Consider the following 13,205-nt stretch of genomic DNA (forward strand, 5'->3'; position numbering starts at 1 on the left):
GTATTGTAGCTGTGAGACAAGACTCAGAATTCCTGGAGGAAAGAGGTTGATACTTCCTTCCTTCAACCTTCCAGATATAATACACATGGTCCTTTAGAATCTAGAGTGATCTATCTAAAAACAAACAAACAAAAAGCTAAGAAAGTTAATAATTTGCTTCAAAATCTCCTTGAAATAAGCTGGGGATAACTGGAGGATTGGATTGTATGGGAGGGAAGTTGATTAAAGACAAGTCAAGGATCTGACCAGGAGTTTTGTTTGGTCTTCAGTGCATGTGGCTATTTAAACTAAAATTGATCACAGTTGAATAAAATTAAAAGTACACTTTCTCAGTCATTCTGGCATATTCCAAGGGCTCAATAGCCACATGTGGCTAATGGCTACTGTATCAAATGTACAGATATGAAACATGTCCGTCATTGCCAAAAGTTCTATTGGCCAGCACTGGACTAGATTTTCACAGACCAAATAGCCCACCAGGAAAGGTCTTTCTGCCCTGAACAGACCTCACCTCTGACCTGGTGCCCATACTTACTTCTCTTTTTAACGTCACGTTACCACTGCATCTACAGAGTCCTTATTGGTCACTTATCTTTTTATCACCTTAAAGGAGATAGAGTGAAATACAGCAGATATTCCTGATCAGATAGAATAAAGCATTGGGATTTGTACTGAGATATGATTGCCATGTTTTTTCTTTTACTGGTGTATTGAAATATAATCACACAGGTTCCAAACTTTAGGAATCCCCCAAACCAGCAGTATGAATCTACATTTGAAATGGGGGTCCCAAACACCAGACTGCTCGTCTGGTGCACGAGCTTCTCTAATCAACCTATCAGCCATGCAGGCAAGTAAGCAAGCAAGCACTGAACAAACAATTATTTGTCTAGCAATGTTGGGGCACAATGAAGACAGAAGACAAGATTTGGTCTTTATTCAAGGTATTCATATGAGTCTGAGGAACAAGTTAACTGAGTAGAAAAAAACGTGGAATTAAGTTACATACAAACTTAAATGGGTGCTCTAGAGTTTTTACTTTAGATAGGAAAAGGCACCTGCCCAAAGCTTCAGGGCTCTTCTTTGGTGAGGTTGATGGCAACCAGGTGGAATTGAGTGTAGATATGCCAGAAGGCTTGAGCTTAGGTGGAGGGTAGAGGTAGAGGGTGAGCGACAGCAGATTTTGACAGTTTTTTTTTTCTTTTTTTTTTAAAAACACAGAAATTCTTTCTTGAGGCAGTTGGTAACAACACTCAGATGCTGGATCTGATGTGTAGCATAAGATATTTTTAACTTTTCTATTTACAGAAACACTGAAAGATAGCTTTCCCACTGGACAAAATTCTTTGTATTCCTCAGGCTTTTCGATAATTGAAAGAACAACCAATCAACTAACTTTCCAACTTTAGATCAAATGCGAGGAAATCAATGGCGTTCACTTAAAGAATGAGAGGTCCCTAAATCATATAGTTCTCTGTTTTTGCAGAAAAATAGATGCCTGTATAGAATTATCACCACTCTGGCATATATGAAGGAAAAAGAAAACAAAGTAAAGCCTATGAAGAGATTTCATAACAAAAAGAAAGAATAAATAATACATACATAATAAGTAGATACATATTTCATTGTAGTTTAATCAGTATAAAATTTTGAAACCAATCAAGTTTTTTTTTTTTTTTTCGGTATGCGGGCCTCCCACTGCTGTGGCCCCTCCCGCAGTGGAGCACAGGCTCCAGACGCGCAGGCCCAGCGGCCATGGCCCACGGGCCCAGCTGCTCCACGGCATGCCGGATCCTCCCGGACCCGGGCACGAACCTGCGTCCCCTGCATCGGCAGTAGGACTCCCAACCACCGCGCCACCAGGGAAGCCCCCAGTCAAGTTTTATAAAACATTATACATATGACAATACAGAAAAGAGATGACATAAGGTGATAGAGATGAAAAAAATGTGTGGGCCAAGAGATATAAAGTAATATAAAGGTTAAGTACAATAAATAAAAATGTTATAAAATTTATTAAAAAGTGGAAATAAATTTTTTACCTGTTGTAGACAAAGTAAAGAATAGGACTGACATGGCAGAAGATCAAAAATTACATAAAAGATTAACTTAAGATGTTGCCTAAAATGCATAGGACAGCAAAAAGAGGTGCAAACAATTAATGGAAAGATGATAAACACAAAAGATAAACAACAAAATGTGGAAACTTGTTGTTTTCCTAAAGAAGAATCATAACAAATGACCTAAAAGAAAATGCAAAAATATTATGAGAGAAAACACCCAGGATAAACTTACTCTGTAAACTCATATGTCCCGTGAGTTGTCAAATTTAAATGAAAAGGAACTGAATGTAAACACTTTCTGATAAAAGTCTGTACATTTAAAAATAAAAAAGAAACTACAAGCATCTAGGATGAAGGGAAAAAAATTAAATACAATGAAAGAAAAAATACGTGGGTTTCAAACTTTTCCAAAACTTATAAAGAAGAGAAAACAACAGAGCAAGATCTATCACAGAATTTTCCAACACTTTTGCAACATGGCCCCAGAGGAGTGAAATGTGGCATGTTTAGTGCTCTGGGCTGTTTGCAGTCAGGTGACTAGTGTGGTAAGCCTACTGCCAAGGCGTTTGCTCAGCCACCCTCAGGCTGAGTGGGTTCCCATCCTGCTACCATTCCTAAACCCATTGTTGACATAAGGGATTTTAAGGGAAAAGGTTGTGATGTAAGAGATCTGGACCCAGTCAAGTTTCCATATTCACTGGGAAAAGTAAAGAGAAAGCCTAAAAAGCTAGCATTCATTCTGTTCTGAAAACAAGCAACTATCAAGGAATTTAAAGTCACATTCAAGTTCAGTGAGGCACAATTAAATAAGCATTTTAACAAAGAATTTGTAAACCGTGTTCAGAAAAAAAAGATGGAAAATTGCAAGATTACTATAACAAACTTGTAATGATAAAATAGTTTAAAAATGATAATCAAGGGGCTTCCCTGGTGGCGCAGTGGTTGAGAGTCCGCCTGCCGATGAAGGGGACGCGGGTTTGTGCCCGGGTCCGGGAGGATCCCATATGCCGCGGAGAGGCTGGGCCCATGAGCCATGGCGGCTGAGCCTGCGCGTCCAGAGTCTGTGCTCTGCAACGGGAGAGGCCACAACAGTGAGAGACCCGCGTACCGCAAAAAAAAAAAAAAAAAAAAAAAAAAGATAATCAAGGTTTAAGTACTGATTCTTAAAAAAAATGAAAGCACGGAAGGGTAGAAGTGGAATTAAAAAGTTTGGTAATTTTCTCATTCTACATAGAAGAGGTCAGGATAGGCCCTTAAAATACTAATATTCATAAATAAAGATATTTGAAGTTTAATATTTTAAAAATGCAAGCTTAACAGTTATAAAACAAAAACAGGATGTTTACCTTTAAAATGAAAAGGAAAAAATTAAATAAAGTATAATGTAAAGGAAGCCCAATAAATCAAAAGCATGAAACTAGATTAAAGAAGACCAGACATATTAATCATGAAAATACATTTAAATACTTTGAAATTTTCTATTAATAGGCAAATCTCAGACTGTGTGCAAACATCAAAACACAGATGTCATTGGCAGCATAATTTTGCTATTAAAAAAGCTCAAAATCTATTCAGAAGAGAGATAAAATTTTAAACACACCATATAAATCAAATACATATGTATATTTAAAAATAAGAAAAACTGGAAAAGAAAAAGAATTAACATATGAATTCAGATGCTAGGAAAATAATAAAATAAAACTAAAGAAAATAGAATGAAAGATTTAATAAAATTAAAGACAGGAATTAACGAAGCATTGCTGAATTTTTTTTTTATTCCGTCTTCATTGTGTATCAGGGCTTAGAGGACAAACATGGGTCAACCTTCGTGAGCCACTCATCTGCTCTCCTCCTCTGTGTGAACCACCTCTGTAGGAGATTCTAAATTTAGCTCAAGAGATCAGGATTAAAAAGGGAAAAGAAAAATGCCACGGCCTCATCGGCACTCCCGCTATCTCCCTATCTTTTGACAGCAACAAGTGACGTCACCCAGCACTCGCCTGCGCATGACAGTTTCCAGCCGGGACTACTCACCTGCGCATGACAGTTGCGAGCAGGAGTCTGAAGGCTCTGCTGTGGGAAAAAGCATGTTCTGCCAAAGGTTTTTTTCTTTCCCGCGTGAAAGGCCAGCTGGCTCCTAGATACAGCACATCTGTATCGTGTCGAGGACTAAGCACAAGCCTTTCTAACAATGCTTTCTAACAATGTTACAGAGCCGTTCCTTGCTTCACTGCACTTTTTTTTTTTTTCTTCCGGTACGCGGGCCTCTCACCGCTGCGGCCTCTCCTGTTGCAGAGCACAGGCTCCAGACGCGCAGGCTCAGCGGCCATGGCTCACGGGCCCAGCCGCTCTGCGGCATGTGGGATCCTCCCGGACCGGGGCACGAGCCCGCGTCCCCTGCATCGGCAGGTGGATTCTCAACCACTGCGCCACCAGGGAAGCCCCACTGCACTTTTTTTTCAGACATTCAAAAGTGGTTCTATAACTCCAGAAATGTGAGTCTCTCTATCCAGTCCTGAGCGCTCACACACCACCCGGGAGCCTCCTGCCTCAGACAAGGGCCTGGACGAACCTGTCTCTCTCTCGAGACTGGGCACCTTCAGAAGGTTGCAGGTGTGTGCGGAGTTTGTCTCCGCACTGTAGTGCAGCTGGTGGGAGAAAAGCCCGGGGGTGTTGACCTCCATTAAGGCCAAGTTATCCAGCTGGGCGCGTGTCACCCGTTGTCTCACTAAGCTGTCGGCAGACGCCCGGAGCTTGGCTAGCGAGTGTCCAGATCTCATCTGCTTTCGGGATGTTGTCGGAAACCTTAGTTAGCAGGAGTTTGGTAAGTTCCCCTGGAGTAAGGGCTAGGTCTGGGGGGAAGGTTTCTTCCTTTCCTTCATGATCCTCATCTTCTCCAACTTTTCTGCGTCCGTCCACTTGGGAGGAAGCAGCCGACCCTTCTTGGGTTCGGGTTGATCGCCCGCCACAGAGGCACCTGCACTGGGGAGCCAGGGTGGAAAGGCCCCAGGTCGCCCCCAGTGAGGTAGATCTTGTCCAGGCTGAAGTTCGGGATAATGGGCACCAGCTCCTTCTTAGCCACAAACTCCAAGTCCTTGGCGGCGCCGGTGGTAGGCCTGGGACTCGCCCTCAGCTCCCAGGAAAATGCGCAGCAGTGGCTGCTTTCCTGCCACTTTCCCGCCACGGTGCAGGACCCGCCCCCTGAATTATTTTTAGAGTTATTTTATCCCTAAAGCTAGAAGCTGATGCTTTTAAAAAGATCAGTAAAATAGATTTAACCCTGGCAAGTCTGATTTAGTGAAATATGGAATACATCTATTTAAAATTAGAAATTGGAGTTGTTTTAGTTATCAATATTGAAGTGATTAAAACATTAAAAATAATGGCTAAATTGCATGGCAACAAATGGAAAAATCCAGAAAAGTGGATATTTTTCTAGAAACTATATGCAGGAAGTTGAAAAGATCACGTGCACATGAACAATAAAAAGAATAGGAGAAGATAATTCAATTATTATTATTTTTTAAATAACAGGGGGTAAAATTTCTTCATTAAAGAATCACAAACCCCAAAGCCTTAAAAAATAACTGGCAAATTTGATCTAATAAAAAATTTAAGACTTCTACTAAAATATCTCAAAAATAAAGAACAGGAGAAAATGTTGGCCACACATCAATAGATAATGAATAAATATGCATAAATATAAAGAGCAACTATGGATCTAAAGGAAAAAGATAAACAGTTAAATAGGAAAGTGAATAATGGATATGGACAGGGAATTCATTTTTTTAATTAATTAATTAATTAATTAATTTTTGGCTGTGTTGGGTCTTTGTTGCTGCTTGCGGGCTTTCTCTAGTTGCAGCAAGCGGGGGCTACTCTTCGTTGCGGGGTGCAGGCTTCTCCTTGCAGCGGCTTCTCTTGTTGCAGAGCACAGGCTCTAGGCACGCGGGCTTCAGTAGTTGTGGCACGTGGGCTCAGTAGTTGTGGCTCACGGGCTCTAGAGTGCAGGCTCAGTAGTTGTGGTGCACGGGCTTAGTTGCCCCGTGGCATGTGGGATCTTCCTGGACTAGGGCTCGAACCTGTGTCCCCTGCATTGGCAGGCGGATTCTTAACCACTGCGCCACCAAGGAAGTCCCAATTTATTGTTGAAGATACACAAATGGTTGATAAACCTATGAAAATTATTACACTTCTAAATGCAAATTAAAATAATAAAGACACTTTTCTTCCGTAAGGTTGACAAATTTGAAGTAATTGATAAGAACTATTTTTGGCCAGAATGTGAGCAAACACTGTTGATAGGAAATAAATTGCTGAAGTCTTTGATAATGGACAGAAATTTTACTTAAAGACATCATTGGATTGGTATTTGCCTGTGTGTATGTGAGTGTGTGTGTGTGTGTGTGTATACACATATACATATGTATATATAATTATATACATGTATATACATAGGTCTCATATATAGCATTCTCATATATAACATATGAAAACATATACCTATGTATATGTATTTTGCATTTATATGAATTTGTGGAAAGTAGAATAGAAGGATTCACCCTGTGATTTCCTCTGAGAAAAGGAACAGGGGCTGGTGTAGTGGTAAATGAGGCTTTCACGTTATGCTTCATATACTAGTGTTTGCCTCATTTATTTTGTTGTGTTTTTTAACAAAGAGAAATATAATTTATTACTTATTTAAGTAAAAATATAACTTCTTGCAAAAGAAGGAGTGGAGGTGACTTGTATTCTAAGGGCACAGAGAAATCATTTCAAGGATACCCCAGTGGATATTTTGGTTATGAAGCAGATAGCTGTGGAATATTCTATTGATTAAATTGGTTAGCAGAATAAAAATTTTAGGACTGTCTCACGATGATTTGAAAGAGCCTAAAGCTGTGGTGCATTTTCCCAAGTCATTAAAACTCTTTGTACATTTAATTTAAAATTACTACCTAACATTTGGTAATACTTCTCTGTCATTCAATTTTAAGTTTCCTACAATTTGCCTTTTAAAAACCTCCAGCCATGAAGGGTCATTTTTGTGTGTACGTTTGTTGCCATGTCTATTTATTTTTCGGATTGAAACGCTATAGCCTGTAAACTCCCACACCCCACGTTTCAAAGCTGTGTATTTTCTTAGACTATTAGGAAGATGTTCTTGTGAAGAGCTCCTTGGACTGAGAATTTCCTTTCTGTTTTCATGTGAAATACTCAAGAAAAGGCCTTTCTGTAGTTGCTTTTCTGTCTTTTATAGATATGTGTAGATCAGAAATATTTTCTGTCTTCAACTGCATTCTTCAACCCTGAGTCATGTAGGCCTGTCAGATTCAGCCTTGTAATTTTGCCTTTATACTACTTTTCACGACTAGCATTCTTTGGGCGCCTCTACGCTCTCTCTGAAGCTTCGCTGTCTTTTTTACACTCAGTGTTCCTGATCCACTCACCTTAGCATGTATTTCCAATAGTGTTCCTTGAGAGTAAAGTTTTTCACTTCTGAAAATGAGTATTTGCTCTGAATGTCTCTGGAGCCTACACTGACAAAGCTGTGTTTGATCTTCTCACATTCAGAAGCTCTGTTTGCTCTCTGTGAAACTTGTATCCTGTAAGGACATTTAGGTTGTTCCCAGATCCTTTAGTCCCTGCTTCCGTAGGGTTATCTCATTTTGGTTGTGATTATTTTGGGATAAGATTTGGTTCCCATGGCTTGTGGTATAAGTGAGTATCACTCTTTCACTCCTCAGTGCTCCAACCACATAGTTGTTGTACTATTCAGGGCACACAGCTCTTGGTGTTTGGGCCACACTCATGCCTGTCCTGAAGTTCATGGGGATTCCTTGTTCCTAGTTTTGTAGAGGATATTGTCCATAGTTTTGTTGGTTTTGTCTTCTTTAACACTCCTGATTTATTATTTAGGAGGGTTTTGGGGAATATTTAAAAAAACTATACTGCTGGCATCATCACACTGCACAGTTGCTGGTTTATTTGATATCAGGAGGCTTCAACTTTTGTTTATGTAGTGAAATCTGTCAGTATTTTCATCACCAGCTTATTTAGAAATGTGAAAATAAGGGTATTTTGATATTTTAATTTTAGCTCATGTCTTAGCTTTTTTGGAATGTAGCATTGATTGTTGATTTTCTTTCTCCCACTACTTAAAAGGCCATGTGAGGGCGGTGATACTGTCTTTTCATCTCTGTGTTCACATCACCTGGCACCGACAAACAAATGCTTGCTGGAAAAAAATGAATAAAATTTTTATAATTCATTATTATTACTGTAATTCAATAAAGTTTTCATTCTTGGTCCACTTATGTAAACTTCTAGTACTTACCTCTTCATACCTCTAAATTTCTACCCTCCCCTTTTCTGCTTTCTTTTGTCTCCTTAGCAGGTGTATTACTATCATGTTATATCTTTTTTTTTTCTTTTTTTTTCATTTGCGTCCTTAAACTCTTTTATTGTTTTCCTGCTGCTTATAGGATAAGGTCAAATCCCCCTTGCATGGCAGCTCAGTCCTCCCTGATCTGGCCTGGCCTGTGCCTGCGCCTGCCTCTGGCCCATCCCACCTTCCCTGGCCCTCCATCCGGCCATGGTGCTTGTATCATCTGGAAAGCAACGCATTCTTTCTGTATGTTCCTGCTTTAAATTTTTACTTGTTTATCTCCTGTTTACCTCCATTGTCTTCCTGGAGAAATAGCATAAATACCCCTCCCCTTCATACTCCTAAGTGAGTATTGCCCTTTCAGGTCAGAAAAGATTGTCATATTTTCTTTTTTTGAGATTAAGTTTTTATTTTATTTTATTTTTAATTAAAAAAATTTTAAGCATCTTTATTAGAGTATAATTGCTTTACAATGGTGTGTTAATTTCTGCTTTATAACAAAGTGAATTAGTTATACATATACATATACATATATCCCCATATCTCTTCCCTCTTGCATCTCCCTCCCTCCCACCCTCCCTATCCCACCCCTCTAGGTGGTCACAAAGCACCTAGCTGATCTTCCTGTGCTATGTGGCTGCTTCCCACTAGCCATCTATTTTATGTTTGGTAGCGTATATATGTCCATATCATGTTGTATCTTACTTATCTTGTTTATTTTGTCTCTCCATCCTCACCGCTGACAGGAATGTGAGCTTCCTGAAGGCAGGAATTTTACCTGTTTTCTTCACTGCTATATCCCTAACATCTAGAGAAGTATCTGGCAAAGAATAGATATTCAATAAATAATTCTTCTTCCTTAAGAATGAACTTTCATAATCCTCATTCTTACAGGTTGAAGTGTGAGGTGTTATCAGTTGAAATCATAGAATTTCTAGCTTTTCGGAAACATTGCTGAAATTAATGAAAAAAACGAAAAGTGAGATCATATATTTTTATAAGCATATCTAATTAAAAGAAAATAACTCATTAATTATAAAAAGAAATTTTGTATCATTTGCAAAATGTTAAATTATTTTAACAGAAATGCTCTAAGTTTAAAAATGAAGATGTTAATTTTTCCTTACAGTACCACTTGGTTTACTGTCTGCTTTTTGAAAATGGCTGACCATAACAGTTTTCTTTTTTTTTGTACTCAAGTGCTTTATTAAATGTTTCATTGGGTGAACATATCATAAGCATGTTAAAAGATTCCCATGTTATGAAAAAATATATCTTATTTGGTTTTAGCAAGCAATGCACATCTATTGCCTGTTTTTTCTTCTGTCATGTACAACTGTACGTGCAAGTTCCTTGAGGCTGGTATTGTGTTGTAATAGCTTTTCTGTCCATGGCAGCTGGCTTAGAAACAGTTTATAGTATGTGCTTATTAAAAGTTTATGAAAGAAATTAATCTCCATTATAAGTCCTTGATATTACCCATGTTTTAAATGGATTGAAGTCAGTGATTTAGCCAATCTCTTTATTTGAGCTAAAATGAAGTGTTGCAAAGTTACACTAATGATGGTGGCCATGAAAATACAACTATCAGATCTCCAACTGGTGGAGCATAATTGACTGACAGCACCAGCAGCTGCCCCTCTGGCCCCCCATCATGTTTGCCTTGAGACCATACTTCCTGGTGGGCTGCTCCCAGCCAATGACTGACATAGTGGGGGTACTAAGGCAGCCCCTGCCTATGAGATATAGAACTCCTTTTATGGGTTGACTTGAGGAGTACCCATCAACCTTGCTGAAACTTTTGAAACTGTGTTGCGGTTGGAAACTCCTTCTACCCAATCATCTTCCCTTGTCTTCCTTTTCACAGGTGTCAGACCTGCATCTTGCTCCCCACCAATAAATCTTTTGCACATATAACCCCATCTTGTCAGCACATCTGAATTCATACAGAATGCTCACTAACAGTTTCTTTTCTCTTCCTAGATAGGTCACACGAATGTACAACACAATGCACATTTGATACACAAACTGATCTGGTTTACAGCTCATACCAAATAATCATAGAGGCATAACAGTGCAGAAAGATAACATCTGTGTCTAAATCATCCCTGCCACCAGTATACTATCTTTGATGGAAAAATTGGTACAAAAACAGGAAATGTCAATCCACCCATCTAGTCAAATACTATTGCTGTGTTTCAATGATAAGAGATTTCTCAGGCTACTTGAAGGTGAAATTGAAAGGGCTTAAGCTTTAGAATAAGAAAGATGAATTCATAGGAAATTATGTACATGGCAGAAGTCCTGAGGCTTCATGGAGTGACCAGTAAATTGATTAATTAATTAATCAAAATGTATTTTTCCAAATATCATCTTATGAAACCATCTGACCTAGTCTGAAGTATAATGACCCCATTTCATAGACCTTCTTATAAATTCTTAATTAAATTAGTTGATGGTAAAGAGAGTAATGAGATTAACAACACCTAAGACCTACAGTAGGATTTCTTTAATATAGATTGTGACTATTCTGATATGTCAAATAGGAAAAAAAATCTCTGAATTCATACTAAATATTCGTTTCTTTCACATTTATTTCACTTGGCATTATTTATATAAAAAGGAAACAAACACATAATATTTTAAAAACCTTATAAAACAAATAAGCAAAATAACTCCTTTGGATCCTTTTATTTTATAAATTCAACCTTTGAAAGTGTAAATATAAGCCACAGTGAATATGAATTTCCTTATAATTTTCTCCTTTTTTGAACCTCAGTCTCAAATGGCTTCTCATTTTGGAGTGGAGGTGAACATTGGATGTGTTGAAGGTAATTATAAACGCTAGGTGAGATTTATCGACCTATGGAGCGACCATATACTTAGGGTGCAATTGTGTGGTAGGCCTGTGTGGTTTGAAATCTATCTTCAGTGATTTGGATACGGCCCCACCTCGGCACTGGGACACATCACCTGCCCACCCTAGGGAGTGACCAGAGTTGCATTGCCAGGTAGTGTCAGGCCCAGGCTGATGGGCATCCTCCTGCTCTAGGGGTAGTGAGAGAGGCAGTTCCATTTCAGCAAATAATTGAAGCAAATGGTTAATAAAAGGAGAAAATCTAGTTTACTTTACCACTCACAGTGGACTTCTCTACACCCAGGTTTCATCTGCTTAGCTTGCAGAAATGAGACAAGTCACTCTTTGTAGCGGAAGCACCTACAGAAAGTGGGAGTGGGTGGGATATTGACATGTAAGAGAGAAAAAGGAGGTGTGACAAAGTGTTTTGTTAAGCCTGGAGCATTTGACAGGCTCAGAGGCTATGGCAATCAACAAGCTCTCCTTCCACAATCAGTAGACAGCCATCTTCTTTCTCCTCCACCAGATACTTATAACCTTCTTAATCAAATTGGAATTTATTGGTCATACATTCTCTTGTCTAGTCTCATTCAATAACAGGTCTTTATGTGCTAGTTGTTCCAAGTTCCATCCAGTTTCCCATTGCTTTCCAATATATGTTGTCCCCACTATCCACTTCTGTTTGATTACAGCCATTTCTGCTCTGGTTGTAATTTTTCTGCTGATGAAATTAACCTTTTACTCCTAACAGTGTGTCCTAGTGACAACGCATCAGCTCTCTTTATTTCTTCACCGCTTGTTTTTATATTTTTTCCTCCTACCTTGTGAAGCTGACAAGAATTTCTATTTATACATGAAACCTACTTGGTTGCATGACTTGAACTACTGTCAAGTTCTGACTCTTATTTGGACATCATGCGTGAGGGAAATGTATGTTATATTTTGTACAAATCTGAGTTGTGCTGCAATGCAATGGTAGAGAATGAGAACTAATTGGGGAGAGGTTAGGAGAGCAAAGCGAAGCTATGAAATGATACTGTTGCTGATGAAAACAGGTATTTCATTCCTTTATTAAAATGATGCTCTTCTTACTTTTAAAACAGGTAATAGAAATGGAATCGCCTCTAGCAACCTCCTTTTCCTCTCACTTCTTTAACATTTAAACATCCTGTGCTTCTGTATTGGATGACAAAGCCTGTTACTTGGCACAAAACAGGAAAGGCAGGACTTCAAATTATGTACAGGTTTATTTTCTCCTAAAAACCCGCCTCTTCAACATTTTAGAAATATGCCTACTCATTCTTCATGGTGTTCATAACTGGCATTGATCTTTAAAACACAAATCCTCTTGCTAGAGTTTTCTTAAAGGAAAGTAGAAAGAATGACACATGAGATAATGCCCTAGATTGCTTTTCTATGTAGCAGGAGCCAGCATGCTGTTTCGAGTTTTGGCTGCAGTATGGTAAAGTCTGCTTGCTTTCAATTATTCAAACCCATTTGTGTTTTTTATGCCAAGTTGGATAGGTTTGTATTTTTATTTTTCCCATTCTGAATGAGGCTCTTCGGATGAACTGTATCATCCCTAGGTTACTGCGTGGGAAGGTAGCTTCTAACACCTTTTAAAGAGTTCATCTACTTCAAAGCAAGGAGTCTCTTCTTGTTGCTTACTAGATAACCCTACCCCTTTTGCCTCTTGACTTGCAGCAACCCATGCTAGGGGCTCTCACCCAATGATGCCATCCATAGTCAGTAGATTTTCTTTTAGAAAGAAGAGTATTACCTACAGCAAGCTCCTTTTCAAAGAAGTAATTTCATGGGTCACAAAGTGACATTAGCTGACAAAGTATTAGCTGACAAAGGATAAACAAAAAAAGAAAAAGAAAAAAAAATCAAGAAT

At 38.7% G+C, this 13,205-nt stretch overlaps 1 pseudogene; it reads right to left on the reverse strand.

The window, feature by feature from the left end:
* Nucleotides 1-4,613: 4,613 nt before the first annotated feature.
* On the reverse strand, nt 4,614-8,660 carry LOC132502487 (DNA replication complex GINS protein PSF2-like; annotated as a pseudogene).
* Nucleotides 8,661-13,205: the final 4,545 nt, after the last annotated feature.

The sequence above is a fragment of the Mesoplodon densirostris genome, chromosome 15, assembly GCF_025265405.1.
Source record: "Mesoplodon densirostris isolate mMesDen1 chromosome 15, mMesDen1 primary haplotype, whole genome shotgun sequence".
Lineage (NCBI taxonomy): Eukaryota > Metazoa > Chordata > Mammalia > Artiodactyla > Ziphiidae > Mesoplodon > Mesoplodon densirostris.